General features: G+C 51.6%; 2 pseudogenes; both read right to left on the reverse strand.

The window, feature by feature from the left end:
• Nucleotides 1–1,655: 1,655 nt before the first annotated feature.
• LOC142863711 (uncharacterized) lies at nucleotides 1,656–1,774 on the reverse strand (annotated as a pseudogene).
• Nucleotides 1,775–13,326: 11,552 nt separating this feature from the next.
• Nucleotides 13,327–13,445, reverse strand: LOC142863691 (uncharacterized; annotated as a pseudogene).
• Between the last annotated feature and the right edge of the window lie 11,595 nt (nucleotides 13,446–25,040).

A 25,040-nucleotide genomic window follows, 5' to 3' on the forward strand; every position in this document is an offset into this window, starting at 1 on the left:
AAGCCCTGAAATATTTGAAAGAAGTTTATTCTGAGCCAAGTTTGAGGACCATGACCCGGAGCCACTCTCAAGAAGCCTTGAGCAAGTGGGCTCGCTGTAGCTGGGTTACAGCTTAGTTTTATATATTTTTAGAGAGACAAAGGTTATAGGCAAGGTCACAAATCAATACATGAGAGGCATACATTGGTTTGGCCCAAAAAGGTGGGACATCTCGAAGTGGGGGCTTACAGGTTATAGGTGGGTTTAAAGATTCTTTGGCTGGCAATTGGCTGAGAGGGTTAGACTTTATCTAGAAGACCAGAAAGGATATGCTTACTTTAATTTTTTTTTTCTTTTGAGACAGAGTCTCACTTTGTTGCCCAGGCTAGAGTGAGTGCCGTGGCATCAGCCTGGCTCACAGCAACCTCAATCTCCGGGGCTCAGCGATCCTGCTGCCTCAGCCTCCCGAGTAGCTGGGACTACAGGCATGTGCCACCATGCCCGGCTAATTTTTTGTATATTTTTAGTTGGTCAATTAATTTCTTTCTATTTTTGGTAGAGACGGGGTCTCGCTCAGGCTGGTTTCGAACTCCTGACCTTGAGCAATCCGCCCCCCTCGGCCTCCCAAAGTGCTAGGATTACAGGCGTGAGCCACCATGTGCGGCAGGATATGCTTACTTTAAGATAAGGTTGTGGGCACTCTGGGAGGTCCAGACAGGAGGACATTTTAAATTTACAATAGGCGCCTGCTAGGATGTTTTAAGATGCTTTAAATTAAAGAATACGGGCCTGCTAGGATGCTCAGTTATGACATTTTAGATTTATGATAGGCATCTGCCAGGATGCTGGAGTTAAGACAGGGGCTTCTTATCTGTTAGGTGATGTTAATGCCATACCAGCATCAGGTCAGGAAGTAAACCACTGCTTCATTTGGTTAACAAAAGCCGCCTTGTGGGAATTTACCATTTGCCAGCCTAACCCAGCTGGCCTCCTTAGGAAGGAGTTTTTAGCAAAAAATTAGAGTTTAGTCCTCACACCCGACCTTAACATTGGTACCCCCACAGTACGCTGGGGGAAAATGAGAAATAAATGAATCAGAAAACTGGGGGGAGGGAGGCACGGGCAGTACATGTCACCTCAATACTTGTACTCCCATAATCTGCTTGAAAAGAGAGAGAAAAGGAAATGCAACAATAGAGATAAGAGACACTTTTTAAGAAAATGAATCCGAAAAGAAATGTAAAATGGGGCCTGTCCAGCAGCTCTGGGTGTGACTCCGGATCCCCCAACATCAGGTGCCACCACCAAAGATTCCTACAGTGTAGCCCATAGAACTCCCAAAGCAACGGGACGAGTTCTGGTCACATACTTGCTCAAAATGACATCCTGGGAATTCTTCTGCAACTCCCTCCCCTCTCAGACTCTCAAGGTTCTCAAGGTTTCGTCCAGCATGTCGGTCCCACACACCAGAGCTTTGGTCTGACACCTGACAGTAGAGATGGCACGCATGCTGCCGCGTGGCAGTGGTGTCACGGCTCGGGACAAGAGGAGGCCCCACGGCGCCGGGTAGGGCGCCAGGCACCGCGGCGGGCACTGAGGGTGGGGGTGATCCGCCGGACCGCCGCCCCACTCCCAGAAAGGGGACAGAACAAGAGGCAAAAAGGAAAAAAAAAAAAAGCCTATGGCACCCGGTATTCCCAGGCGGTCTCCCATCCAAGTACTGACCAGGCCCGACGCTGCTTAGCTTCGGAGATCAGACGAGATCGGGCGCGTTCAGGGCAGCGTGGCCAGAGATGGCAGAGGGAGCCCCTGCCCCGCTCAAGAAGCCGAGCCTCTCTGCGCTTCCCCGCCGCCGCCTCCTCCGGCCCCAGGCCCCGCGCCGGGCTGGGCCTGTTGAGTTCACTGGCCGGGTCTGGCGGGCTCCGCGGGACTGGGGTGACGGGCAGGGCGGGGCGGGCAGGGAGAGCCGGGCCGGGGTGGGGGGCTGTCTCTCTACACACACACACACACACTCACACTCACTCACTCACAGAAGACGCGCCTCCAAGGCTAGACCCGCCAAGGTGGAGACCTTCCAGCCCCCCTCCTCTCCTCGCCTCCCCTCCTTCACCTACCCGCCCCCCACCCCCAGCGCGCCGCCACTGCTGACTGCGCACGCGCACGCGGGGCGCTCGACCTTTGCCCCCAGCCAGGGGCCGCCCTCCCCCACAAACCCTTTCAGCTGTGCCCACCGCCCTGTGCGTGGGCTGCCGCCTATTCCCCAGGGCCAGGGCTGGGGCACAGCGCATGGGGGAGGGGAGCGAGTGTAGGGGCGTCTCCCTCTCGGGATGTGTCCCATGGGTGGGGTGGGGTGGCGTGGTTTGTGGGGTGCTGAAGAAATCAGTCCCCTCCATCTCCTCCCTCTGGAAAACCCCCAAGCCCTTGGAGAACTGTGGGCACCGCTACCGTGGGGGCCGGGACCCTGCTCTGTGTCCTTCTCTGGCCCAGTCCAAGGGGCCTGGGCCTGGCCCGGGGTGGATCGGACCCCAACCACCCTGGCGTGTGGACTCATGAAAAATCGGCGATTAGATATTGGATTTGAGCTTCATTGAGGTCATTTCACTAATGAGTGCACCGGAAAGAGTTTCCTAATCCACCTGTGAGGGTGGCAACTGAAGGAGAATTTTAAAGCTGACAGAATAGGCGAGGAAAGGCATAGGAGATTTCCACACCCAGCAAGGAAGTCTTTCCCGAAATGGAAGAAAGAAACGAGCAAACAGAGACACCGGTAGCCCGCCCGGGTCAGAGTCTGCTCCTTAGAGAAAGTACCCTGACCAGGTTCACCCGTGGGTGGGTGGCGAGCTAGCGGCATTCAGAAGAGCGAGGCCCGCAGTCTGTGCAGAAGACACCTGCACTGGGGCGTGCGTGGCGGCACGATTCACAAGTAGCTCCAAATGGTACCACAAAGAGAAGCCAGGGAGTTCCCGACGCCCCAGGTGTCCTCATCCCAGGACTGGCTACTGTGGGAACGCGAAGCCCGGCTCCCGGTCTCGGAGCGGGACAACCAGGAGGTGTGATGTACACTCCGGGGTTCCCAGGAGGATCAGGCTGAAGCTGGGACTTGGCCTCAAAGTGTCCCCTCGCATGGCCACGCCCTTCCCCTTCCTGCTCCTCTACTCCTGGTGCACCTCCATCCAGGGGCCAGACGTTACAGAGTCACCCAAAAGAGAATCCTGGTCCCAAAGGAGCCTTCTGGGGGACCCCTGCTGAGAGAGGTTGTGGGCATGGCCCACTGGGGCTCTGCCCGACCCAGGGCTGAGAGATGCAACCTCCCAGCTCTGGGTCCCTGCAGGAAGTGTTGGCAAGCACAGGGCCAGTCCTCCAAAGGCCCAGGTGCAGGGAGCCCAGGCCAAGCAGCCTGTGGAAGAAGCCACGTGCCATGCCACCCTGGGAACACGACTGCAGGTCACGGCCCCTCCCACCTCCTCCTCCTCCTCCTCCTCCCCCCCACCCCGACATGGCGCAGGGCTCAGAGACACCTCAGACACTTTCTACCCAAAGTCCAAAGGGCATCAGTTGCTCCTCCAAACGCCCCCACCCCCGCCCAGCGGACAGCGTTGTCCAGCCAGCCCCTGGGCCTCCCTGGGGTGCCCGCCACAAACGTGCTGAAGACTAAACTCTAATTTTTTGCTAAAAACTCCTTCCTAAGAAGGCCAGCTGGGTTAGGCTGGCAAATGGTAAGGAGGCCAGCAGGGTTAGGCTGACAAAGGGTAAATTCCCACTAAGCGGCTTTTGTTAACCAAACAAAGCAGTGGTTTACTTCCTGACCTGATTCTGGTATGGCATTAACATCACCTAAAAGATAAGAAGCCCCTGTCTTAACTCAAGCATCCTAGCAGATGCCTATCATAAATTTAAAATATCTTAACTCAAACATCCTAGCAGGCGCCTATTATTGTAAATTTAAAATGTCCTCCTGTCTGGACCTCCCAGAGTGCTCATACCCTTATCTTAAAGTAAGCATATCCTTCCTGGTCTTCTAAATAAAGACTAACTCTCTCAGCCAATTGCCAGCCAAAGAATCTTTAAACCCACCTATAACCTATAAGCCCCCGCTTCAAAATGTCCCACCTTTTTAGGCCAAACCAATATATGCCTCTCATGTATTGATTTGTGACTTTGCCTGTAACCCCTGTCTCTCTAAAAATGTATAAAACTGAACTGTAACCCAGCCACGGCGAGTCCACTTGCCCAAGGCCTCTTGGCAGTGGCTCCGGGTCATGGTCCTCAAATTTGGCTCAGAATAAATCTCTTTAAAATTATTTTACAGAGTTTGAATTTTTTCCCGTTAACAATTTTGGCGTAGTCGGCAGGATCTCAGAGAAGACTCAGGGCCGCCTAAGGAGCAGCGCGGACTCGGCGCCAGGTACCGGCATGGCCCTTTTAGGCCTCCGACTCCGAGCTTCTCCTTTGGCGGGAACTGGTAAGTCCTCCTGAGATCCGGACCTCCCGTTTTTGGTTGATGGTCTTGGTTTATTCTGAGCTGGTTCTTTTCCTAGGAATTGTTGTTTGGGATCCTAATTTAGTTTTGGAGGTGCATTCTAAAGGGCTTTCTCCGTTGCCTTTTTTTCCACTTAAGAGTGAGGAAGGGCAAAGAAAATGACTCCTGTTGGGGCACCCCAGTTGGTTTGTGGCGTCTCTACTTGCAAGTATTTTTGTAAACGAAAAGATTCAAAGGCATGCCAGTTTTTCTAGGGCTCCAGCTGGTTATAGCTAATTCTTGTGCACAAGGTTTTAAGAAAGGGCAAAATTACATCAAGAAAAATTCAGAGCTAAAATGGTCGACCCCCCACTATTAAAATGTCTCAAGCTATCTCTCTTCCTTTCTGGCTACTCTAAAATCTGCTAACTTTTTCTAGTGATGTTAAGATAACTCATTGTTTGCGGTATTTACAATTGAAAGGCTACCTAGAGACCTTGCAGCCAGTTCTAGCTAAAATGCTAACTTAGAAAACTCATTTTGCACTGAAAAAAAAAAAAAATCAAACTGCCATAGAAACTGCTTTACCCAAAACTTTGATCCACAGGCCTAATTAAGTTACCTATCAGGTCAACTAAAGTTTGCCAGGTGTACAAGTTCCAGTCTCGTCAGAAGAAATTTAGATCCAGCTTTCTTTTACAGACTGGTGAGTTTGTGTTACCATTTCATGGCTAACATTCTAAGGTAAAATTTATCAGAACTTTATATGTGTGCGTCTGAGAGAGTGTATATGTTTGGGTATGTTTTATGTCTGTCCATGTATCACATGTTTGTGCTTATAGGTTTCAGACTGTTTTAAAATTAAAGAAGCGCTCATAAATTAAACCCAAATGCTTCATGTGAATTTAGTAACCGTTGGTAAATAAGCTGTGTTATTATTAATAAATAAGGTGTTATTAGTAAAGTAATAGTAAAAATGCTTTCAAACTGTCAGCATACATTTGTTTTTGCCTGGGTTTTACTAGACATTTTTAAGTTCTTGACGTGTAAAGGTTTAATAAAAATGTAAACTCAGCCAAAGACAAAGTAATGGGTGATTTTTGATAAGTAAAGTAAAATTAATATTTGGTCAAATGATATTAACTAAATCTGGGTTACCAACAAAAATACTTATGTGTTTAACTTTAAGGTAAAAATGCAAATGTGCCTGAGTCAGCAAATTAGAATAAATAAAACACCAAGTAGAGGGAAAAAAAATCCAAATTTAATCGTTAAAGGTGTATAAAAAAAAAACATTTTAGTTTTGGTCTTTTAATCCTAACTGCAAAAATAGTTTACCTCCACTCATTCAATGCCTGTAGAGAGGTGCACAAGGTGTGTTCAACTCATTTAACAGTACTGTTAAGAATTCAAAGTTGTCCTGAAAGTTATAAAGAACTTAAATTAAAAGCTTTAGTTTTACCTTGGTCTTGTCCATTTTTGTCCTACTCTTTACAATCTAGCTAGTTATAATTACATTGTGTTACTATAATAGAGTTTTTGCCTAAAAAAAAAATTCTAAATTATTAATTTTTATATAGCAATTTAAGATAAAAAGTAAATGATGGTTAAAATCCATGAGACTCTCAAAGTAATCTTACTCTATAAATGTGCTCAAGTTTATGCACTAAACATTGTTTTGAAACCATTTAGATAGTTTGTGTTTTTTTTTAACAGCTTAATCTTGAGCCTCATGTAAAAAGCATGTTACCACTTTATATCATTATTTGAGGTGCTGACAAATGGTGCTAAAAGTTTTTTTTCCTCAGTCTACAGCCAGGAGATCTTATGTTAATGGGATTAAAAAAAAAAAACTAGCTTAAAATAAAGGCTTCAAAAGCAAAATTTTCTGACCTTGCTCACCTCTTGTGCCAATTCTTCCCTAAAGCTAGCCATAAAACCTAAAATTATTCATGTAAAATGGCCATAAAGCAATTATCTGACCTACTTTGTTTTACTGTAAAACCCCATGCCAAAAAAAAGGGCTTTGTCCTACACCCAAAAGGGAAAAATGCACACTCAAGAGGCCAAGCAAAATCTAAATATAAAATGCCTTGCTGGTTCTGCCACTAAGCCTGTTAAAATTAGCTCATATCCTTTTTGTCCAATCATCTTTCTACACAGCTGTCCATACTTTAAACATAAAAAAATAGACAATTTCCCCTGCATCTTTGTGTTCATTCTAAAAACGTCCATGTATAAGTTTTAAGTCCTTCTCTTATTAATCCTATTAATTTTAATGTCAGTAAATTTTCAGCAAGCCTTTAAGAGAACAGTGGCCTTTGCTCCCAAACTTTGGGTGCCAGAGACATTCCCCTATAATGCCAATAAATTTTGTTTAAAAATGTAATGTTTTAGAAAGATCTAATTAGCAAATACCTTTAAACAAAATATTCTAAAATGACTACTATGTTTACAAAATTTAAAAGTAATGTTATATTTTGTTTAAAATAACAAGTCTTATTTAAATGCTTATTGTTTCTAATAAGATTTGAGTTTATATTTTAATCCGTGTTCTGTTATATATATCTAGTTTACAGGGTATAAAAATGGTTAATAAAGTAACTTAAACTTTTAATAGCTAAAATCTAAGTAAGGTGCTAATATAAATAAATTAGATAAATACAAATGCAATAAATACAAATCTTAAAGTCATGTTAAGTTAAAAAATAATCATAAAATGTCATTATATGTCCCTTATAAATGGGTCATTTGTAAGGTAAAGTACTAAAACATCAGTTCTTAAATATAAGTTTAAGTTTATACCTTCATAGCTTTATATTTAAGAATATTAATACAATTGGTGACTAACAGTTCAAAGTTAATTTAACTTCCTAAGTTTTTCTAAGAGTTAATATTATAATCAGTACGTATAATTAAAACTTCTAAATAAAAAAAAACAATTCTGTACAAAAATTCTTTTAATAAAATGTTATACAGCATAAGTATTAGTTTTGTTAAAAGATAATTTTGTTTATAGGCATTTATAAAAACAAACTTTCCTCTCAAGAATGCTTTAGCTGTGTCCCACAGGTTTTAATAACTTGTGTTTAATAACTTGTGTTGTCATTTAGTTAAAAAAAAAATCTTTTAATTTCCATCTTAATTTCCTCGTTTATAAAGTAATCATTTAATAAAAGGTTGTTTAGTTTCCATGACTTTATATAAAAATGAGAGCTCCTGTTAGGGTTAATTTCTACATTTATTTCATTATAATCTAAAAAGAGACATAGTATATGTTCTATTTTTTTTTAAAAAAAAAATTGTTTGAGACGTGCCTTGTGTCCTAAAATATGGTCAATCTTAAAAAATGACCCATGAGCTGATGAGAAGAATGTATATTCAGTGGTTTTGAGGTAAAATGTGCTATAAAATGTCAGTCAGGCCCATTTGTTCTAGAGTTCTGTTTAAGTCCATTATTTTGTTTAATTTATTGGTTTCTTTAAAACTACTTATTCAATATGTAAATAATCATTAAAAATTAAGTAAATATAAAAGTTAAAGGTTATAAAAAGTTTATATAAAGGTCTTATAGTCTTATAGGTTAAAATTAAATAAATTTGTTTATAAAATTTTATTAAAATTAACTTTAATCATTAGTACACTAATACAATAAAATTTGGTTTTCTCTTTTAAACTAAATTGTCATATAATAAGAATAACAAAAAATTTTTTATTCACCTTTTAATAAACTGCAAAAAAAGACACAAATTCAGCTTCCTTATTAACTTATACTGCAGTCTGTCTAATAAGTCTTATACTTGGTTAAGACACTGAGTCTCCTTTCTTAAACAAAAAAAATAGATTTTTTTAATAAAAAAAATTATAAAACAAAATGTTCTTATTAAAATGTATAACTTTGTCTAATTCAGAGGTTATTTAAAGGTTAAATCAAAATAAATTTAAAAAAAAATAAAAAATTCCACTTATATAAAAAAAAATGTAAAGAGACAATGAATATAAAAATATATTTTGGTAAAAAAGGTTAAACAAAAAAAATAATGTAAAAAAAGAATCTTACATAAAATTTTTGTCCTAAAATAAATAGTTATTTAAAAAAAAAATGTTAAGACAAAATCAAAAGTTTTAAGGTATGTTTTATAAATGGTGTGTGGTACGTGCAGGTAAAAATAAAGTTTATAAAAAAATGTATTAAAAAATTTTGGCTAAAACAAAGATTTCTGTCAATATTAATTTACTCTTAATAAAATAACATATATACTCATTTTAATTTTATAACGTTTTTTCCTTTTAATATAAAAAGTAGTGTAGTACAAAAGGTGTTTAATTTTAATAATTGGCATTTTATGCATTGGTAAAACATTTTATGCTTTGTCAAATAATCCCTGTGCTCTCTTTATTAGGTTTTTTTTTTTTTTTTTTTTTTTTGAGACAGAGTCTCACTTTGTTGCCCAGGCTAGAGTGAGTGCCGTGGCATCAGCCTAGCTCACAGCAACCTCAAACTCCTGGGCTCAAGCAATCCTACTGCCTCAGCCTCCCGAGTAGCTGGGACTACAGGCATGTGCCACCATGCCCGGCTAATTTTTTACATATATAAATCAGTTGGCCAATTAATTTCTTTCTATTTTATAGTAGAGACGGGGTCTTGCTCAGGCTGGTTTTGAACTCCTGACCTTGAGCAATCCACCCACCTCAGCCTCCCAGAGAGCTAGGATTACAGGCGTGAGCCACCGCGCCCGGCTTCTTTATTAGGTTTTGACTAACTAAAAAAACTAAAGAAAGGTTAAAATTTGTATCCATATAACTTTATCACCTTTAAATTTATTTAATGTCTATCTCTCTCTTTGTTAAAATTATTTTATAGTGGTTTATAATTATATATACACAAATACTTTAAGCCTTTAATATTTGACAACCTTTCCAAAACTTAAATTCTAAATCCAGCCTTTTGACCTTAAACTAGCTTTTTACACATTAAAATCACCAAAAGTCTAAGACAGACTTTAAATTTATTTTAATGTGTCAAAACTATCCAGGGAACATTGTCAAATATAAAATGGTGTTTAACTTTCTTTGGGCTGTACTTATAAGTATGTTATTAATATACTAATATTATAAAATATTGACATGTCTTAATATGTGTTATCAGTAATAATTATAGTTATTAAGTAAAATTGCTATATGTCACAAAATAACCAATTTAGACTCTCTGTAACCATGGCTAGTCAAGTTTTATCATCTTTTAAGTAATTATTTTTCTTTAATTCATCTCAAAAAATAGTTCTTTCTGGCTAAGTCTAATTTTGGCTTCTTCAAGTAAAGGCCATAAAAAGGACTGACAAATCCACTTAAATACTGGTTTCTAAGTATTAGAGATTATGTATACTTTAAAAATTATGTATACCACTAGACTAAAACAAAACAAAGTTCCAAGACTTTAATTAAAAATTTAATATGACCATAAGTATAGCTAATTCAACCCTCATAAAATAGAACTAAATTTTCATATAAAGACTCTTTATTTAAAACATTACTAATTCTTTTGTTTTGTTTTCTAGAGTCCTAACAAATTTTAGGTAATTAACAAGTTTACCTAATCTCTGAGACCTTAAAACCATAAAATCTGCAAAAGCCTTGTTCAAATATCCTCCCTCTGAGCCCAGGGAATATTGCAGAAGAGGGGGCGTGCCAGATTATAAGGGCCAATTCTGAGGGATGGAATTAGTTTAGACCCTCCAAATAAAGGAGGGACACACAAAAAATACTCTGTCTTTTCAGGCCACATGCTGCAAATAGCCATCCCAATCATAAAAGTCTTTCTCTGCTTCCTATAAACTTAAAATAATTTTTATCAGTTATAAATTTATCCAAAAAAAAATATAATAAATAATTTATCAGCCACCTTACTATAAATTACTAAATTTCCTCCTTAGCTTAATTGTTAATAATGCTTATATTTTGTTACAAGTTGTAGGTAAATTAGTCTTATAACTTTGCCTTTAAAATATTAAAAATCAAATGTTTCTCAAGTTTAATTTATGCCCTCCTCAAAATATTATACCTATAAAGACTAATTGTCCAAAAAAAAAATTACATTTATTAAATTCTAAATTGATATCAGTTTTATAATCCTCAAATAAAATTTACCATAAAGTTCAATTGACTGTTAATACACAGGGTAAACACATTATAAGTCTGATTAAAAAAATATAATAATGCATAAAAAAAATTATTTTTTTGGCTGGTTAGGCTGCTTGCTACCTTCTAATTCTACCTATAACTCTAATTATGTTTCCTGTAAATGCTATACCAGATACAAGAAAAAAAAAAAATCAATCAAAGGCCCAAATCATAATAGCTAAAAAAATAAATCTGGTTCAGTTTTTTCAGAGTAGGCCCGAGGCCTGACTCTATCTAGCCCCCTTTAACAATTGGCTATTAAATCAAATAGAGTCATGTCCCTCCCCTAAAATATAACACCACCTATTTCACAACACCATGCGACCAGACAAACAACTCTAAAAATGAGCCTTCCTAGCACCATAAAACCAGACATCTCTAAAAATGAGCCTTCCTAGCACCTTGAGACCTCATGCTAGTTATTAGCCTACATATACATTCCATAAAATAATCTTTGGCCAACAGGGGGAACTAAAGACTAAACTCTAATTTTTTGCTAAAAACTCCTTCCTAAAAAGGCCAGCTGGGTTAGGCTGGCAAATGGTAAGGAGGCCAGCAGGGTTAGGCTGACAAAGGGTAAATTCCCACTAAGCGGCTTTTGTTAACCAAACAAAGCAGTGGTTTACTTCCTGACCTAATTCTGGTATGGCATTAACATCACCTAAAAAATAAAAAGCCCCTGTCTTAACTCAAGCATCCTAGCAGATGCCTATCATAAATTTAAAATATCTTAACTCAAACATCCTAGCAGGCGCCTATTATTGTAAATTTCAAATGTCCTCCTGTCTAGACCTCCCAGAGTGCTCATACCCTTATCTTAAAGTAAGCATATCCTTCCTGGTCTTCTAAATAAAGACTAACTCTCTCAGCCAATTGCCAGCCAAAGAATCTTTAAACCCACCTATAACCTATAAGCCCCCGCTTCAAAATGTCCCACCTTTTTAGGCCAAACCAATATATGCCTCTCATGTATTGATTTGTGACTTTGCCTCTAACCCCTGTCTCTCTAAAAATATATAAAACTAAACTATAACCCAGCCACGGCGAGTCCACTTGCCCAAGGCCTCTTGGCAGTGGCTCCGGGTCATGGTCCTCAAATTTGGCTCAAAATAAATCTCTTTAAAATTATTTTACAGAGTTTAAATTTTTTTCCGTTAACAGTGCAGACACCCACCGGACCGTCAATCTCAGTTTTCGGATGTTTTTGCCACTCTAAGGACCTGCAGGCCAGCTGGGGCTTCTGGCAGAAAGAGAGCCCCGGAATCCAACGTGGAGAGCTGGGTGTACGTCCCCATGAGGAGGCGGTCCCCACCTCCCCAGCTCTCCCCTTGCGGGGAGCGGCAGCCCCGGGGCCTCAGAGAAGACACCAGGCTGGGCCCCCACCACACAGCGGGAGCACGTCCCCCGCAGGCCACTTAGCTAAGGCAGCCAGTGGATGGTTGGGTTGCGCGAGACGCTGGGGCAGCCCTGCTACCGGGTTCCTGGGAGGGCGTCCTGGAACCAGCGTCCACACCAAGCCCTTGGAAGGCCCAGGCGATGGAGGAGCCCCATCAGGCAGGGGCAGAGGACGGTGACAGGTGACAGGCCAGGTGGGAAGGAGTCAGTCAGGCAGGGGTCGAGGAGGAGACGGGCTGGGTAAGGGTTAGGGTTAGAGTCAGGGCACAAGTCACAATCGCAAAGACCTGGAAGCGACCCGAGTGCCCATCGACCCACGAGTGCATAAATAAAATGTGGCGCGTGGACACCACGCAGTGCCATTCGGCTATGAGGAGCAGCGGTGAGAGGGCACCTCTCGTGGTTCTCCTGGCCAGAGCTGGAACCCGTTCCAGTAAGCCAAGTATCCCAAGAATGGACACACGAGCACCACGTGCTCGCGCTCACCGGCAAATTGGTATGAACCGATGGACACTTAAGTGGACACAGAGGAATCACCTTCATCGGGTGGGCGTCGGGCGGGTGGGGGGAGGGGAGGGGCATACACATCCATTAGGGATGGGGTGGGTGCGCACCGACTGGGGGATGGGCACACTTGAAGCTCTGACCCGAGGGGGGAGGCTGGGAGAGGGCAACGTACCCGACCTTAACATTGGTACCCCCACAATACGCTGGAACAACATGAGAGGTAAATGAATAAGAACACAGGGGGGAGGGGGGCACGGGCAACACATGTCACCTGAATACTTGTACTCCCATCATCTGCTTGAAAAGAGAGAGAAAAGAAAATGCAATAATAGAGATAGGAGACACTTTTTAAAAATAATGAATCCGAAGAGAAAAGTAAAAGGAGGCCTGTGGAGCAGGTCTGGGTGTCACTCCGGATCCCCCAACATCAGGTGCCACGACCAAAGATTCCTACGTGGAGCCCATAGAACCCCAAAAGCAACGGGACGAGTTCTGGTCACATACTCCCTCAAAATGACATCCTGGCCTTCTTCTGGAACTCCCTCCCCTCTCAGACTCTCAAGGTTTCCTCCAGCGTGTCGGTTCCCACAGACCAGACCTTCGGTCTCACACCTGACAGTCCAGATGCCACGCATGCTGCCCTGTGGTGGCGATGTCATGGCTTGGGACAAGAGGAGGCCCCACGGTGCGGGCGGGGGCGCCAGGCACCGCGGCGGGCGCTGAGGGTGGGGGTGACCCCCACCCCGGGCCGCCGCCGCGCTCCCAGAAAGGGGACAGAACAAGAGGCAAAAAAAAAAAAAAAAAAAAGCCTACCGCACCCGGTATTCCCAGGCGGTCTCCCATCCAAGTACCAACCAGGCCCGACCTTGCTTAGCTTCCGAGACCAGAGGAGATCGGGGGCGTTCAGGGTGGTGTGGCCCTAGACGGCGGAGGGCGCCCCTGCCACGCTCAAGAAGCCGAGCCTCTCTGCGCTTCCCCGCCGCCTCCTCCCGCCCCAGGCCCCGCGCTGGGCCGGGACTGTTGAGTTCGCCGGCCGGGTCCGGCGGGCTCCGAGGGACAGGGGTGACAGGCGGGGCGGGGCGGGCCGGGGTGGGGGGCTGTCTCTCTATACACACCCACACACACTCACAGTCACTCACACTCACAGAAGATGCGCCTCCACGGCTGGACTGGCCAAGGTGGGACCTTCCAGCCCCCCTCCTCTCCTCGCCTGGCCTCCTTCACCTACCTGCTGCCCACCCCCAGCGAGTCTCCGCCACTGCCACCACCACCTCCGCCGCTGACTGCGCACGCGCGGGGCACTGGCCCTTTGACCCCAGCTAGGGGCCGCCCTCCCCCACAACCCCTTTCAGCTGTGCCCCCCCCACCCCCCGCCCTGTGGCGTGGGCTGCCACCTATTCCCCCAGGCCAGGGCTGGGGCACAGCACAAGGGGGAGGGGAGCGAGTGTATGGGGCGTCTCCCTCTCGGGATGTGTCCCATGGGTGGGGTGGGGTGGCGTGGTTTCTGGGGTGCTGAAGAAATCAGTCCCCTCCATCTCCTACCTCTGGAAAACGCCCAAGCCCTTGGAGAACTGCCCGAACTGCTACCGTGGGGGCCGGGACCCTCCTCTGTGTCCTCCTGTGGCCCAGTCCAAGGGCCCTGGGCCTGGCCAGGGCTGCATTGGACCCCAACCACACCGGTGTGTGGACTCGCGAAAAATCGGCGAGTAGATATTGGATTCCAGCTTCATTGAGGTCATTTCACTAATGAGTGCACCGGAAAGAGTTTCCTAATCCATCTGTGAGGGTGGCAACTGAAGGAGAATTTTAAAGCTGACAGAATAGGAGAGGAAAGGCATAGGAGATTTCCACACCCAGTAAGGAAGCCTTTCCCGAAATGGAAGAAAGAAACGAGCAAACAGAGACACCAGTAGCCCGCCCAGATCAGAGTCTGCCCCTGAGAGAAAGTACCCTGACCAGGTTCCCCGTGGGTGGGTCACAAGCTAGCGGCATTCAGAAGAGCGAGGCCCGCAGTCTGTGCGGAAGACACCTGCACTCGGGTGTGTGTGGCTGCACAATTCACAAGCAGCTCCAGATGTTAATCCAAGGAGAAGCCAGGGAGTTCCCAACGCCCCAAGTGTCCTCAGCCCACGACCGGCTGCTGTGGGAATGCGAAGCCCGGCTCCCGGTCTCAGAGTGGGACAACCAGGAGGTGTGATGTACACCCCGGGGTTCCCAGGGTGTACATGACCCAGGAGGATCAGGCTGAAGCTGGGACTTGGCCTCAAAGTGTCTCCTCGCATGGCCACGCCCTTCCCCTTCCTGCTCCTCTACTCTTGGTGCCCCTCCATCCAGGGGCCAGACCTTAACAGTCACCCGCAAGAGAATCCTGGTCCCAAAGGAGCCTTCTGGGGGACCCGTGCTGAGAGAAGTTGTGGGCATGGCCCGCTGGGGCTCTGCCCGACTCAGGGCTGAGAGATGCAACCTCCCAGCTCTGGGTCCCTGCAGGAAGTGTTGGCAAGCACAGGGCCAGTCCTCCAAAGGCCCAGGTGCAGGGAGCCCAGGCCAAGCAGCCTGTGCAAGAAGCCACATGCCGTGCCACCCCGGGAACAGGACTGCAGGTCACGGCCCCTCCCACATCCTCCTCCTCCTCCTCCTCCTCCTCCTCCCCCCCACCCTGACATGGCCCAGGGCTCAGAGACACCTCAGACTCTTGCTACCCAAAGTGCAAAGGGCATCAGTTGCTCCTCCAACCCCCCCGCCCAGCAGACCACGTTGTCCAGCCAGCCCCCGGGCCTCCCTGGGGTGCCCAGCACAAAAGTGCAGACAGCCACCGGACCCTCAATCTCAGTTTTCGGATGCTTTTGCCACTCTAAGGACCCGCAGGCCAGCTGGGCCTTCAGGCAGGACAGAGAGCCCCGGAATCTGACGTGGAGAGCTGCGTGTACGTCCCCATGAGGAGGCGGTACCCACCTCCGCGGCTCTCCCCTTGTGGGGGGCGGCAGCCGCAGGGCCTCAGGGAAGACACCAGGGACACTTAGGTATGGCTGCTCGAGACTGCTGCGGCCACCCTGTTGCCGGGTTTCTGAAGGGCTTCCTGGAAGCAGCGTCCACACCAAGCCCTTGGAAGGCCCAGGCGACGGAAGAGCCCATCAGGCAGGGGCCGAGAACGGTGACAGGCTGGGCATGAAGGAGCCGGTCAGGCAGGGGCCGAGGACGGTGACGGGCCGGGTAGGGAGGAGGGAAGGAGCGAGTCAGGCAGGGGCCCAGGTGATGGCCCGGGCGGGGAGGAGGGTGTCAGGCAGGGGCAGAGGATGGTGATCGGCCGGGCGGGAAGGAGCCATTCAGGCAGGGGCCCAGGACAGTGACGGGCCTGGTGGGGAGGAGTGCGTCAGGTAGGGGCAGAGGAGACGAGCTGGGTAATGGTTAGGGTTACAGTTAGGGCACGATTCACAATCGCAAAGATGTGGAAGCGACCCGAGTGACCATCGATCCACGGGTGCATTAATAAAATGTGGCGCGTGGACACCACGGAGTGCCGTTCGGCTATGAGGAGCAGCGGTGAGAGGGCACCTCTCGTGTTCTCCTGGCCAGAGCTGGATCCCGTTCCAGTAAGCCAAGTATCCCAAGAATGGACACACGAGCACCACGTGAGCGCGCTCACCAGCAAATTGGTACGAACGGATGGACACCTAAGTGGTCAGAGAGGAATCACCTTCATCGGGTGGGTGTCGGGTGGGTGGGGGGAGGGGATGGGCATACACATTTATTAGGAATGGGGTGGGTGCCTACCGACTGGGGGATGGGCGAACTTGAAGCTCTGACCCGAGGGGGGAGGCTGGGAGAGGGCAAGGTACCCGACCTTAACATTGGTACCCCCACAATACGCTGGAACAACATGAGAGGTAAATGAATAAGAACACAGGGGGGAGGGGGGCACGGGCAACACATGTCACCTGAATACTTGTACTCCCATCATAAGCTTGAAAAGACAGAGAAAAGAAAATGCAATAATAGAGGTAAGAGACACTTTTTAAAAATAATGAATCCAAAGAGAAAAGTAAAAGGAGGCCTGTGGAGCAGGTCTGGGTGTGACTCCGGATCCCCCAACATCAGGTGCCACCACCAAAGATTCCTACGTGGAGCCCATAGAACCCCAAAAGCAACGGGATGAGTTCTGGTCACATACTCCCTCAAAATGACATCCTGGCCTTCTTCTGCAACTCCCTCCCCTCTCAGCCTCTCAAGGTTTCCTCCAGCGTGTCGGTTCCCAAAGAGCAGACGCTGTGTGGATCTGGCCGTATCCACACACCCACGGGAGACAGGCAGGCAGGGCGCTGTGTGGAACTGGCTGTGTCCACTCACGCATGGGTGACGAGAAGGCAGAGCGCAGTGTGAAACTGGCTATGTCCACACACCGACAGGAGACGGTCAGGCAGGGGTTTGTATGGAAGTGGCTGTGTCCACACAAACACGGGAGAAGAGCAGGCAGGGCGCAGTGTGGACCTGGCTGTGTCCACTCACCTATGGGAGACGGGCAGGTAGGGCACAGTTTGGAACTGGCTGTGTCCACTTACCCAGGAGAGACGGGCAGGCAGGGCGTGGTATGGATCTGGCTGTTTACACACACCCATGGGATACGGTCAGGCCGGGCGCTGTGTGGATCTGGCTGTGTCCACACACCCATGGGAGATGGGAAGGCAGGGCACTGTGTGGAACTTGCTGTGTCCACACAGCCACCGGAGACGGGCAGGTAGGGCACAGTGTGGAACTGGCTGTGTCCACTCACCCACAGGAGACGGGCAGGCAGGGCACAGTGTGGATGTGGCTGTGTCCAATCACCCATGGGAGAGGGGCAGGCAGGGCTCTGTGTGGAACTGGCTGTGTCCACTCACCCACGGGAGACAGGCATGCAGGCGCAGTGTGGATGTGGCTGGATACACGCACCCACGGGAGACGGGCAGGCAGGACGCTGTGTGGAACTGGCTGTGTCCACACACCCATGGGAGACAGGCAGGCAGGGTGCAGTGTGGATCTGGTGTTTCCACAAACTCACGGGACACAGGCAGGCTGGGCGCTGTGTGGATCAGGCTGTGTCCACACACTCACGGGAGACGGGCAGGCGGCGTGCAGTGTGGATGTGGCTGTGTCCACTCACCCATGGGAGACGGACAGGCAAGTCGCAGTGTGGAACTGGCTGTGTCCACACACCCATGGGAGACCGGCAGGCAGGGCGCAATGTGGACTGGCTTTGTCCACACACCCACGGGAGATGGGCAGGCAGGTATCTGTGTGAAACTTTCTGTGTCCACTCACCCACTGGAGATGGACAGGCAGGGCACAGTGTTGATGTGCCTGTGTCCACTCAACCATGAGTGACGGGCACTCAGGGCGCAGTGTGGATCTGGCTGTGTCAACTCAGCCATGGGAGACGGGCAGTCAGGGCGCAGTGTGGAATTGGCTGTGTCCGCACACCCACGGGAGACGGGCAGGCAGGGCGCAGTATGGATGTAGCTGTGTCCACTCACCCAAGGGAGACGGGCAGACTGGGCACAGTGTGGAACTGGCTGTGTCCACACACCTACGGGAGACGGGCAGGTAGGGCGCAGTGTGGATCTGGCTGTTTCCACACACCCATGGGTGACGGGCGGGCAGGGCGCCTTGTGGAACTGGCAGTGTCTAATCACCCATGGGAGATGGGCAGGCAGGGCTCTGTGTGGAACTGGATGTGTCCACTCACCTATGGGAGATGCGCAGGCAGGGCGCAGTGTGGATGTGGCTGTGTCCACTCACCCATGGGTGACGGGCAGGCAGGGCGCAGTGTGGAACTGGCTGTGTCCAAGAACCAACGGGAGGCGGGCAGGCAGGGCTCTGTGTGGAACTTCCTGTATCCCCACACCCACGGGACACGGGCAAGCAGGACGCAGTGTGGAACTGGCTGTGTCCACACACCCACCGGAGACGGGCAGGTAAGGCGCAGTGTGGACGTGGCTGTGTCCACTAACCCATGGGAGACAGGCAGGTAGGGTGCTGCGTGGAACTGGCTGTGTCCACACTCAATCGGGAGACGGTCAGGCAGGGTCCTGTGTGGATGTGGCTGTGTCCACAAACCCAAGGAAGACGGGCAGGCAGAGCGCAGTGTGGATGGGGCTGTGTCCACTCACCCATGGGAGACGGTCAGGCTGGGAGCCGTGTGGATCTGGCTGTGTCCACTCACCCACGGGAGACGGGCAGGCATGACGCTGTGTCCACAAACCCAAGGAAAACGGACAGGCAGGGCGCAGTGTGGAACTGACTGTGTCCAAACACCCACGGGAGTCGGGAAGGCAGGGCGCAGTGTGGATCTGGCTGTGTCCACTCACCCATGGTTGACGGGGAGGCAGAGAGCGGTGTGGATCTTGCCGAGTCCACACAACCACGGGAGGCAGGCTGGCAAGCCTTGTGTGGGTCTGGCTCTGTCCAAACACCCATGAGAGACAGTCAGGCAGGGTGTTGTGTGGATTTGGCCTTGTCCACAACCACAGGAAACGGGCAGGAAGGGCGCTGTGAGGAACTGGCTGTGTCCACACACCCATGGGGACCGTTAGGGAGTGCGCAGTGTGGAACTTGCTGTGTCTACACACCCAATGGAGATGGGCAGGAAGGACGCTTTGTGGATGTGGCTGTGTCCACTCACCCTCGGGAGATGGGCAGGCAGGGCGCTGTTTAGAACTAGCTGTGTCCACACACCTATGTGAGATGGTCAGGCAGGGTGCTTGTGGATGTGGCTGTGTCCAGAAACCCACGGAACTGGCTGTGTCCACTCACCCACGGGAGACGGGCAGGCAGGGTGCAGTGTGGATGTGGCCGTGTCCACACAACCATGGTAGACGGGCAGGCAAGGCGCTGTGTGGATCTGGCTGTGTCCACTCACCCACAGGAGACGGGCAGGCAGGGTGCTGTGTGGATATAGCCGTGTCCACACACCCACGGGAGATGGGCAGGCAGGGCGCAGTGTGGATCTGGCCGTGTCCACACACCCACGGGAGACGGGCAGGCAGGGCGCAGTGTGGATGTGGCTGTGTCCAATCACCCACGGGAGATGGGCTGGCAGGGCGCAGTGTAGATCTTGCCATGTCCACACACCCACGGGAGATGGGCAGGTTGGGTGCCGTGTGGATCTGGCTGTGTCCACTCAGACACGGGAGACGTGTAGGCAGGTAGCAGTGCGGATCTGGCTGTGTCCACTCACCCATGGCAGACGGGCAGGCAGGGCGCACTGCGGATTTGGCTGTGTCCAATCACCCACGGCAGACGGGCAGGCAGGGCGCAGTGCGGATCTGGCTGTGTCCACTCACCCACGGGAGACGGGCAGGCAAGGCGCAGTGTGGATCTGGCTGTGTCCTCTCACCCACTGGAGACGGGCAGAGAGGGTGCTGTGTGCATCTGGCTATGTCCACTGACGCACAGCAGACGGGCAGGCAGGGCGCAGTGCAGATATGGCTGTATCCACTCACCCACGGCAGACGGGCAGGCAGGGCGCAGTGCGGATCTCGCTGTGTCCACTCACCCACGGGAGACGGGCAGGCAAGACACAGTGTGGATCTGGCTGTGTCCACTCACCCACGGGAGACGGGCAGAGAGGGTGCTGTGTGGATCTGGCTATGTCCACTGACAGACGGCAGACGGGCAGGCAGGGCGCAGTGCAGATCTGGCTGTGCCCACTCACCCACAGCAGCCGGGCAGGTAGGGCGCAGTGCGGATCTGGCTGTGTCCACTCACCCACGGGAGACGTGCAGGCAAGGCGCAGTGTGGATCTGGCTGTGTCCACTCACCCACGGAGACGGGCAGAGAGGGTGCTGTGTGGATCTGGCTATGTCCACTGACGCACGGCAGACGGGCAGGCAGGGCGAGTGAAGATCTGGCTGTGTCCACTCACCCAAGGCAGATGGGCAGGCTGGGCGCAGTGCGGATCTGGCTGTGTCCACTCACCCACGGGAGACGGGCAGGCAAGGCGCAGTGTGGATCTGGCTGTTTCCACTCACCCACGGGAGACGGGCAGAGAGGGTGCTGTGTGGATCTGGCTATGTCACTCATCCACGGCAGACGGGCAGGCAGGGCGCAGTGTGGATCTGGCTGTGTCCACTCACAGACTGCAGACGGGCAGGCAGGGCACAGTGCCGATCTTCCTGTGTCCACTCACCCACGGGAGACGGGCAGGCAAGGCGCAGTGTGGATCTGGCTGTGTCCACTCACCCACGGGAGACGGGCAGAGAGGGTGCTGTGTGGATCTGGCTATGTCACTGATCCACGGCAGACGGGCAGGCAGGGCGCAGTGCGGATCTGGCTGTGTCCACTCACACACTGCAGACGGGCAGGCAGGGCACAGTGCCGATCTTGCTGTGTCCACTCACCCACGGGAGACGGGCAGGCAAGGCGCAGTGTGGATCTGGCTGTGTCCACTCACCCACGGGAGACGGGCAGAGAGGGTGCTGTGTGGATCTGGCTATGTCCACTGACAGACGGCAGACGGGCAGGCAGGGCGCAGTTCAGATCAGGCTGTGTCCACTCACCCACGGCAGACGGGCAGGCAGGGCGCAGTGCGGATCTGGCTGTGTCCACTCACCCACGGGAGACGGGCAGGCAGGGCGCAGTGCCGATCTGGCTGTGTCCACTCACCCACGGGAGATGGGCAGGCAGGGCGCAGTGTGGATCTGGCTGTGTCCACTCACCCTTTGGTGACGAGCAGGCAGGGCGCAGGGTTGAACTGGCAGTGTCTCCTCGCCCACGGGAGACGGACAGGCAGGGCGCAGTGTGGATCTGGCTGTGTCCACTCACCCTTGGGTGACGAGCAGGCAGGGCGCAGGTTGGAACTGGCAATGTCTCCTCGCCCACGGGAGACGGGCAGGCAGGGTGTTGTGTGAATCTGGCCGTTTCCACACACCCACGAGAGACGGGCAGGCAGGGCGCATTTTGGAACGGGCTGTGTCCACAAACCCATGAGAGACGGTCAGGCAGAATGCTGTGTGGATGTGGCTTGTCAACACACACACGGGAGACGGGCAGGCTGGGCGCATAGTGGATCTGGCTGTGTCCACACACCCAAGGGAGACCGGAAGGTAGGGCACAATGTGGATATGACTGTGTCCACTCACTGACGGGAGACTGGCAGGCAGGGTGCAGTGTGGAACTGGCTGTGTCCACAAACCCACGGGAGACGGGCAGGCCTGGTGCAGTATGGATATGGCTGTGTCCACTCTCCCACGGGAGACGGGAAGGTAGGGCGCAGTGTGGAACTGGCTGTGTCCAAAAACCCACGGGAGACGGGCAGGCCTGTTGCAGTATGGATATGGCTGTGTCCACTCTCCCACGGGAGACGGGAAGGTAGGGCGCAGTGTGGAACTGGCTGTGTCCACTCACCCACGGGAGACGGGCAGGGAGGGCGCAGTGTGGATCTTGCCATGTCCACACATCCACGGGAGACGGGCAAGCAGGGCGAAGTGTGTATGTGGCTGTGTCCACTCAGTCACGGGAGATGGGCAGGTAGGGCGCAGTGTGGAACTGGCTGGTTCCACTCTCCCACGGGACACGGGCATGCAGGGCTATGTGTGGAACTGGCTGAGTACACTCACCCATGGGAGACGGGCAGAAAGCAGGCAGTGTGGAAGTGGCTGTGTCCACACATCATTGGGAGATGGGCAAGCAGGGCGCAGTGTGGATCTGGCTGTGTCCACTCACATACGGGAGACGGGCAGGTAGGGCACAGTTTGGAACTGGCTGTGTCCACTCACCCACGGGAGACGGGCAGAGAGGGTGCTGTGTTGATCTGGCTATGTCCACTGACAGACGGCAGACGGGCAGGCAGGGCGCAGTGCGGATCTGGCTGTGTCCACTCACCCACGGCAGCCGGGAAGGCAGGAAGAGTGCGGATCTGGCTGTGTCCACTCACCCACGGGAGATGGGCAGGCAGGGCGCAGTGCGGATCAGGCTGTGTCCACTCACCCACGGGAGACGAGCAGGCAAGGCGCAGTGCGGATCAGGCTGTGTCCACTCACCCACGGGAGATGGGCAGAGAGGGTGCTGTGTGGATCTGGCTATGTCCACTGACAGACGGAAGACGGGCAGGCAGGGCGCAGTACAGATCTGGCTGTGTCCACTCACCCAGGGGGGACGGGCAGAGAGGGTGTTGTGTGGATCTGGCTATGTCCACTAACCCACGGCAGACGGGCAGGCAGGGCGCAGTGCGGATCTGGCTGTGTCCACTCACCCATGGGAGATGGGCAGGCAGGGTGCAGTGGGGATCTGCCTGTGTCCACTGACCAACGGGAGACGGGCAGGCAAGGCGCAGTGTGGATCTGGCTGTGTCCACTCACCCACAGGAGATGGGCAGAGAGGGTGCTGTGTGGATCTGGCTATGTCCACTGACCCACGGGAGAAGGGTAGGCAGGGCGCAGTGCGTATCTGGATGTGTCCACTCACCCACGGCAGACGGGCAGGCAGGGCGCAGTGCGGATTTGGCTTGGCCACTCACCCACGGGAGACAGGCAGGCAAGGCGCAGTGTGCATCTGGCTGTGTCCACTCGACCACGGGAGACGGGCAGAGACGGTGCTGTGTGGATCTGGCTATGTCCACTGACCCATGGCAGACGGGCAGGCAGGGCGCACTGCGGATCTGGCTGTGTCCACTCACCCACGGCAGACGGGCAGGCAGGGCGCAGTGCGGATCTGGCTGTGTCCACTCACCCAAGGCAGATGGGCAGGCAGGGCGCAGTGCGGATCTGGCTGTGTCCACTCACCCACGGCAGACGGGCCGGCAGGTCGCAGTGTGGATCTGGCTGTGTCCACTGACCCACGGGAGACGGGAAGGCAAATCGAAGTGTGGATCTGGCTGTGTCCTCTCACCCACTGGAGACGGGCAGAGAGGGTGCTGTGTGGATCTGGCTGTGTCCACTGACCCACGGCAGACGGGCAGGCAGGGCACAGTGCGGATCTGGCTGTGTCCACTCACCCACGGGAGACGGGCAGGCAAGGCGCAGTGTGGATCTGGTTGTGTCCACTCACCCAGGGCAGCCGGGAAGGCAGGAAGAGTGCGGATCTGGCTGTGTCCACTCACCCACAAGAGATGGGCAGGCAGGGCGCAGTGCGGATCTGGCTGTGTCCACTCACCCACGGGAGACGAGCAGGCAAGGCGCAGTGCGGATCTGGCTGTGTCCACTCACCCACGGGACATGGGCAGAGAGGGTGCTGTGTGGATCTGGCTATGTCCACTGACAGACGGCAGACGGGCAGGCAGGGCGCAGTGCAGATCTGGCTGTGTCCACTCACCCACGGGAGACGGGCAGGCAAGGCGCAGTGTGGATCTGGCTGTGTCCACTCACCCACGGGAGACGGGCAGAGAGGGTGTTGTGAGGATCTGGCTATGTCCACTGACCCACGGCAGACAGGCAGGCAGGGCGCAGTGCGGATCTGGCTGTGTCCACTCACCCATGGCAGCCGGGCAGGCAGGGCGCAGTGCGGAACTCGCTGTGTCCACTCACCCACGGGAGACGGGCAGGCACGGCGCAGTGTGGATCTGGCTGTGTCCACTCACCCACGGGAGACGGGCAGAGAGGGTGCTGTGTGGATCTGGCAATGTCCACTGACAGACGGCAGACGGGCAGGCAGGGCGCAGTGCAGATATGGCTGTGTCCACTCACCCACGGCAGCCGGGCAGGCAGGGCGCAGTGCGGATCTGGCTGTGTCCACTCACCCACGGGAGACGTGCAGGCAAGGCGCAGTGTGGATCTGGCTGTGTCCACTAACCCACGGGAGACGGGCAGAGAGGGTGCTGTGTGGATCTGGCTATGTCCACTGACGCACGGCAGACGGGCAGGCAGGGCGCAGTGCAGATCTGGCTGTGTCCACTCACCCAAGGCAGACGGGCAGGCTGGGCTCAGTGCGGATCTGGCTGTGTCCACTTACCCACGTGAGACGGGCAGGCAAGGCGCAGTGTGGATCTGGCTGTGTCCACTCACCCACGGGAGACGGGCAGAGAGGGTGCTGTGTGGATCTGGCTATGTCCACTGACCCACGGCAGACGGGCAGGCAGGTCGCAGTGCGGATCTGGCTGTGTCCACTCACACTCGGGACACGGGCAGGCAAGGCGCAGTGTTGATCTGGCTGTGTCCACTCACCCACGGGAGACGGGCAGGCAAGGCGCAGTGTGGATATGCCTGTGTCCACTCACCCACGGGAGACGGGCAGAGAGGGTGCTGTGTGGATCTGGCTATGTCCACTGACCCACAGCAGACGGGCAGGCAGGGCGCAGTGCGGATCAGGCTGTGTCCACTCACCCACGGCAGTCGGGCAGGCAGGGCGCATTGCGGATCTTGCTGTGTCTACTCACCCACGGGTGATGGGCAGGCAAGGCGCTGTGTGGACCTGGCTGTGTCCACTAACCCACGGGAGTCGGGCAGAGAGGGTGCTGTGTGGATCTGGCTATGTCCACTTACCCACGGCCGACGGGCAGGCAGGGCACATTGCGGATCTGGCTGTGTCCACTCACCCACGGGAGACGGGCAGG

Source organism: Microcebus murinus, chromosome 22 (assembly GCF_040939455.1).
Source record: "Microcebus murinus isolate Inina chromosome 22, M.murinus_Inina_mat1.0, whole genome shotgun sequence".
Taxonomy (NCBI): Eukaryota; Metazoa; Chordata; class Mammalia; order Primates; family Cheirogaleidae; genus Microcebus; species Microcebus murinus.